The sequence below is a fragment of the Nycticebus coucang genome, chromosome 9, assembly GCF_027406575.1.
Source record: "Nycticebus coucang isolate mNycCou1 chromosome 9, mNycCou1.pri, whole genome shotgun sequence".
Lineage (NCBI taxonomy): Eukaryota > Metazoa > Chordata > Mammalia > Primates > Lorisidae > Nycticebus > Nycticebus coucang.
The window spans coordinates 11,111,188-11,118,423 of NC_069788.1; positions in this window are offsets into that span (position 1 = coordinate 11,111,188).

The window sequence follows — 7,236 nt, forward strand, 5'->3', positions numbered from 1 at the left end:
ACTCCTGGGCTTAGGTGATTCTCCTGCCTCAGCCTCCCGAGCAGCTGGGACTACAGGCGCCCGCCACAACGGTTGGCAATTTTTTATTGCAGTTTGGCTGGGGTTGGTTTGAACCCTCCACCCTCGGTATATGGGGCCAGCGCCCTACCCACTGAGCCATAGGCGCTGCCCCAGGGGCGCTACAATCTCATGTAACAAAATTATATACACATAATGTACATCTCATTGCCTTTACTGTTTTCTGTTGATTGAAAGCCAGTCATAGGTCCTCCCATACTTAAGGGGAGAAGAATCACTGAAGGATTTAGTGTTATTTAGCAGTGTACAGTTAGGGGAAGACAGTCCCCACAGGACCATCCTCACTTCCGATACCAGTTGTACTTTCAAGGGATTCCTAAAACCACCTCCTGTTTGATAATTCTCTAGAAAGATCCACAGAATCCACTGAAACCATTATAGTCACAGCTGAAGTTTGTCACATGGTAAGGATTCAGGCTTAAATTAACCAAAGGAGGCTCGGCTCCCATCGCACAGTGGTTACAGCGCCAGCCACATACACCAAAGGTGGCAGGTTTGAGTCCAGCCCTGGCCAGCTAACCAACAATGACAACTGCAACCAAAAAATAGCCGGGCACTGTGGCGGGCGCCTGTGGTCCCAGCCGCTTGGGAGGCTGAGGCAAGAGAATTGCTTGAGCCCAAGAGTTTGAGATTGCTGTGAGCTGTGCTGCCATGGCACTCTACTGAGGGCGACATAGTAAGACTCTGTCTCAAAAAAATAAATAGGGCAGCGCCTGTGGCTCAAAGAAGTAGGGTGCCAGCCCCACATGCTGAGGGTGGTGGGTTCAAACCCAGTCCTGCCAAAAACTGCAAAAAAAAAAAAAAAAAAAGTAAATAAATAAAATAAGTAAAGCAAAGGAGGATGTGCACAGGATGGGGTTCAGGAGGTTCCAAAGCCGGAGCTTCTGTTGTCTTTTCCCTGTTGAGTCATGCGTGCACTGTTCTCTTGTTCATCAGTGTGACAATACACATGGATATTGCCAACCAGGGAAACCCACCTGACCTGGGGGCTCAGTATGGGTTGGCTGCCCATACGTCTAACCTCCGTCTCCAGCTCCTCTGGAAGTCAACCAGTCTGAGCTGATACCATGTAACCCAAAGCCCATGCATCACATAGTTCTGGCACATTCCAAGCAGTTAGTCACTACCTCCTGGAAGCCACTGTTTGGGTTAGGTTAAATTCTTTACTATACAGATGTGAACCTCAGAAAGTAGGAAGGGTCACAGGAGCACCCTAAGTGTCTGATTATACAAGGTAGGAAAGAACTGAATTGTCTCTTTCAGTGGAAAATCAGTAACTACTATCACATTTGAAAAACCAAGAAGGAGGGTGACACCTGTGGCTCAGTGAGTAGGGCGCTGGTCCCATATGCTGAGGGTGGTGGGTTCAAACCCAGCCCCGGCCAAACCGCAACAACAACAACAAAATAGCCGGGTGTTGTGGCGAGTGCCTGTAGTCCCAGCTGCTCGGGAGGCTGAGGCAAGAGAATCGTGTAAGCCCAAGAGTTAGAGGTTGCTGTGAGCTGTGTGACGTCATGACACTCTACCCAAGGGCGGTACAGTGAGACTCTGTCTCTACAAAAAAAAAAAAAAAAGAAAAACCAAGAAGGGTGCCACCTGTTTTCTCAGTGAGTAGGGCACTGGCCCCATATACGGAGAGTGACAGGTTTGAAGCCAGCCCTGGTCAAACTGCAACAAAAAACAGCCGGGTATGGACGGCGCCTGTGGCTCTGTGAGTAGCGCGCCAGCCCCATATACCGAGGGTAGTAGGTTCAAACCCAACCCTGGCCAAACTGCAACAAAAAATTGGCAGGCGCCTGTATTCCCAGCTGCTTGGGAGGCTGAGGCAAGAGAATCATGTAAGCCCAAGAGTTGGAGGTTGCTGTGAGCTGTGACACCACGGCACTCTACCGAGGATGGTAAAGTGAGACTCTGTCTCTACAAAAAAAAAAAAAAAAATAGCCAGGCATTGTGGGGGGTGCCTGTAGTCCCAGCTACTCGGGAGTCTGAGGCAAGAGAATTGCCTAAGCCCAGGAGTTTGAGGCTGCTGCGAGCTGTGATGCCACAGCACTCCACTGAGGGTGATAAAGTGAGATTATCTCTAAAAAAAAAAAAAAGAAAAGAAAAACCAAGAAATTGCAATATGAGCAATTCACATAGAAATAGCTAAAAGATGAAATGGTTATGTCTTGGGATTCAAAGTGAGGGCTGGTTACTATTTTTTTAATGGAGATTACTTCTCACTTCATTTTTTTGAGACAAGGTCTTACTTTGTCATCCAAGTGGGAGTGCAGTGGTGTCATAACTCACAGCAGTCTCAAACTCCTAGGCTCCATCTTCTGAGTAGCTGGGAGTATCAGTTCACACCACACCTGGCTAATTTTTATTACTTTAGTAGAGATGGGGTCTTGCTCTTACTCAGGCTGGTGTAGAACTCCTGACCTCAGCTGATCTTGCCTCAGCCTCCCAGAGTGCTAGAATTAACAGGCGTGAGCCACCAGGCCCAGCAAGTTTTTTTTTTTTTAAGAGACAGAGTCTCACTCTATCACCCTTAGTAGAGTGCTGTAGCATCACAGCTCACAGCAACTTCCAACTCCTGGGCTTAGGCGATTGTCTTGCCTCAGCCTCCTGAGTAGCTGGGACTACAGGCACCCGCCACAATGTCCGGCTATTTTTTGTTGCAGTTTGGCCAGGGCCAGGTTTGAACCCACCACCCTTGGTATATGAGGCCAGCATCCTACCCACTGAGCCACAGGTGTGCTTAAGGCCTTTTAAATTAAGAATTAATTCTACAGCTGGGTGTTGTGGCAGGCGCCTGTAGTCCCTGCTCGGGAGCTATTTGGGAAGCTGAGGCAAGAGCGTTGCTTAAACCCAAGAGTTTGTGGTTGCTGTGAGCTGTGATGCCACAGCACTCTATCCAGGGTGACAGTTTGAGACTCTATCTCAAAAAAGAAAAAGAATTTAATTCTCCATTGTTTTCAAAAGGTTGGTCTCCCAGTTGTTAGCCTAGCTCACTTTCACTGAAAACCTAAAGTTTAGATTATGTTTTTCACTTATTTCAATGTGTTGTTCACCTAGTATAACCTCTTTCACAAAAATTTACTTTTATTTTCACACATTAGCAATAACTGTGCCTCAGATAAACCTCATTGGCTATGATACTGCCACTACACAAAGCTACGGGACTTTACTCTTTTTTTTTTTTTTTGAGACAGAACCTCAAGCTGTCACCCTAGGAAGAGTGCCATGGTATCACAGCTCACAGAAACCTCCAATTCCTGGGCTCAAGTGATTCTCCTGCCTCTACCTCCCAAGTGGCTGGGACTACAGGCGCCTGCCACAATGCCCGGCTATTTTTTGGTTGCAGCCATCATTGTTTGGCTGGCCTGGGCTGGTTTCGAACCTGCCAGCTCAGGTGTATGTGACTGGCGCCTTAGCCACTTGAGCCACAAGTGCTGAGCCCTGGAATTTACTCTTAATATACAGAGGGTACTGAAAAAATGTATATACAATTTAAGGAAAAACTATTTAAGCTGTAATACTTGATATATACTTGTTATAATAATTTGTTAATTGCAGAAATTAAATGTGACTTTGAGAATTACGATTTTAATGGTTTTATTTCTTTTCTAAAACGTGCACACATTTGACATTTGTTTATATTTTTTTCTTGAGATAGTCTCACTCAGTCACCCTGGATAGAGTGTTATGGCATCATCATAGCTCATAGCAACCTCACACTCTTGGTCTCCAGGAATACTTTTTTTTTTTTTTTTAATTAAATCATAGCTGTGTACCCAGGAATACTCTTGCCTCAGACTCTGGTGTAGCTGGGACTAAGGGCACCTGCCAAAATGCCTGGCTAGTTTTTCTATGTTTAGCAGAGACAGGGTCTCCTTCTTGCTCACGTTGGTCTCAAACTCCTAAGCTCAAGCAATCTACCAGCCTCAGCCTCTCAGAGTGCTAGGATTACAGGTGAGCCACCACACATGGCCTACTTTTTTTTAAATGTGGGGTCTTGTCACCTAGAATGGTGTGCAGTGGTGTGATCATAGCTCATTACAATCTTGAACTCCTGGGCTCATGTGGTCCTTTGTTTTTGTAGAGATGGGATCTTGCTATGTTGCTCAGGATGTGGCCTCAAACTTCTGGCCTTAATTGATCCTCCTCCCTTGGCCTCCCAAAGCACTGGGATTACAAGCATGAGCTACCACACCCAGCCTATATATACTTTTTGGAAGGTCTTTGCAATTCTTATCTTATGAATGTATTTCCTCCCTATCATTTAATTTTTTTTTCTCGCACCTGATACATGCAAATGCCAAAATTCAAAAGGTACTTAAGGGTAGTGAAAAGAAAGTATCATTTTCGGCTCAGTGCCTGTAACTCAGCAGCTAGGGTACCAGCCACATACACCAGAGCTGGTAGGTTCAAATCCAGCCTAGACCTGCGAAACGACAACTACAATAAAAAAATAGCCGGGTGTTGTGGCAGGCACCTGTATCCCGGCTACTTGGGAGACTGAGGCAAGAGAATCACTTAAGCCCAAGAGTTGAAGGTTGCTGTGAGCTGTGATGCTACAGCACTCTACTGAGGGTGACACAGTGAGACTCTGTCTCAAAAAAAAAAGAAGTTATCATTTTCGCTCTAGTTACTTAGCCACCTACTTACCTTCCCAGAGACCATCACCACTGTTTTTTCTCTTTTTTTGTAGAGACAGAGTCTCACTGTACCACCCTCGGGTAGAGTGTCGTGGCGTCACACAGCTCACAGTAACCTCTAACTCTTGGGCTTCTGCCATTCTCTTGCCTCAGCCTCCCAAGCAGCTGGGACTACAGGCGCCCTCCACAACGCCCGGCTATTTTTTTGTTGCAGTTTGGCCGGGGCTGGGTTTGAACCCGCCACCCTCGGCATATGGGGCCAGCGCCCTACTCACTGAGCCACAGGCACTGCCCACCACTGTTTTCTTATATACCCTTTTATGAATATGCCTATGTATACTCATAGTCTAATAACAATAACATTTGTCATTTTAGCTGTAGAGAGTGAATTGAAAAACTCATCTTTTAAAATGTTCTGGCACACTGGAATTTACTCTCAAATTTCTTGTGTTTTGTCTATTCAGCTTAACTGCCCAAGTTAACTGTGGTAATGTGGTCAATTTTGTGAATTTCATATTTGTTGACAAAGTTTTTTTTTTTTTAAATAAGTCACTTATTTAGTCAAAGTGATAATTCAAAGATTTTATATACTTATTTTTATTATTTTTTTATAGTAACTTTTTTTTTTAAATCAGCCATGTTGCTTTGTTTTATTTTTATTTATTTATTTATTTTTTGCAGTTTTTGGCTGGGGCTGGGTTTGAACCCGCCACCTCTGGCATATGGGGCCGGTGCCCTACCTCTTTGAGCCACAGGCGCCGCCATATTTTTATTATTTTTTTAGAGACAGAGTCTCACTTTGTTGCCCTTGGTAGAGGGCAGTGATGTCACAGCTCACAGCAACCTCCAGCTCTTGGGCTTAGACGATTCTCTTGCCTCAGCCTCCTGAGTAGCTGGGACTACAGGTGCCGGCCACAACGCCTTGCTATTTTTTGTTGCAGTTTGGCCGGGGCTGGGTTTGAACTCGCCACCCTCAGTATACTTTCTGAGCCACAGGCATCACCCTATTGACAAAGTTATACACAGTGCTCCTATCATTTTTTTTTTTTTTTTTTTTTGTAGAGACAGAGTCTCACTGTACCGCCCTCGGGTAGAGTGCCATGACGTCACACGGCTCACAGCAACCTCCAACTCCTGGGCTTAAGCGATTCTCTTGCCTCAGCCTCCGGAGCAGCTGGGACTACAGGCGCCCGCCACAACGCCCGGCTATTTTTTGGTTGCAGTTTGGCCGGGGCTGAGGTTTGAACCCGCTACCCTCGGCATATGGGGCCGGCGCCCTACTCACTGAGCCACAGGCGCCGCCCGCTCCTATCATTTTTTAATGCCTCTACATTCCCACCTCCCCACTTCCATACTTACTAGAAACTTGTGTATTTGATTAAAATCTCACTAAATAAATTGCTGGGTTTCACTGAACTCTAATTTTCTGATTTATTTCCTTTCTTCTATTAGGTTCTCTTGTCAAGCTATGGCTAATATGAGGAAACTGTTATTGCAGGAATAGAAGATGTGAGGTGATGGGAAGGCCTCGACTAATTATATACAAGTATAATACAGATACACAAACTCTCTAAGTGGGCAAATAGAAGTAGCCCTCATTTATGGTAGACAAATAACTCAAAACTGTAAGGGAAAGATGATGGTGAATGTTGTCAAAAAACTTTTGTGGAAATGCAATTTTCCTAGGTTTTATTTTATATTATTTATTTATTTTTTGAGACAGAGTCTCACACTGTTGCCTAGGCTATAGGCTACAATGTAAAGACAAATTGCTGTGTATTTTGGTCCCATGAAATAATTCTCAGTATTTCATTCATTTCAAAACAGGTGAAGTGTAATCATTTAAAAAAGCATACACAATAAAATACTAGTGGGCAAACACAAAATTAGAATTCTATACAGAAAGAAAAAATCAACTTGTATCTTTATCACAAAAATTAACGTTTATTTTAACAATATCTTTTTTACTGCCATGACATCTGAACAAGCATTAAACTCTTTTAAAGACTGACCGTTAGTACAGCAACATTACAGGAGACAATGGTAAAATTTCCTTTTTTAAATAAAAAAAATTTTAAGTAAAAGAAAACCTCTAAATGCTACATACCTTAAAAAATATACAGGAAAAAAATTTCAACTCTAGTTTAAATTCTTTTGATTTTTTTTTTAAAAGAAAGTATAAAATATTGAATTTTACATTTTTAAACACTATTATTTCAGGAATCAGTCAAGTCTCTTCATACTGCCAGTATGTTCCGATACTTCCTCATCTAGTATGTATTTCTAAAAAATCTCGAATTCTGAAAAATAAGCAGAAAAGAATGTAAACTGCTGTCCTCAACATTCTTTGTTTTTATAAAGGTTAATTTTGATGAAATATACACAACCGAATTCACTCTCTTTTTTTTGGGGGGGTAGAGACAGAGTCTCATTTTGTCGCCCTCGGTAGAGTGCCGTAGCGTCACACAGCTCACAGCAACCTCCAACTCCTGGGCTTAGGCGATTCTCTTGCCTCAGC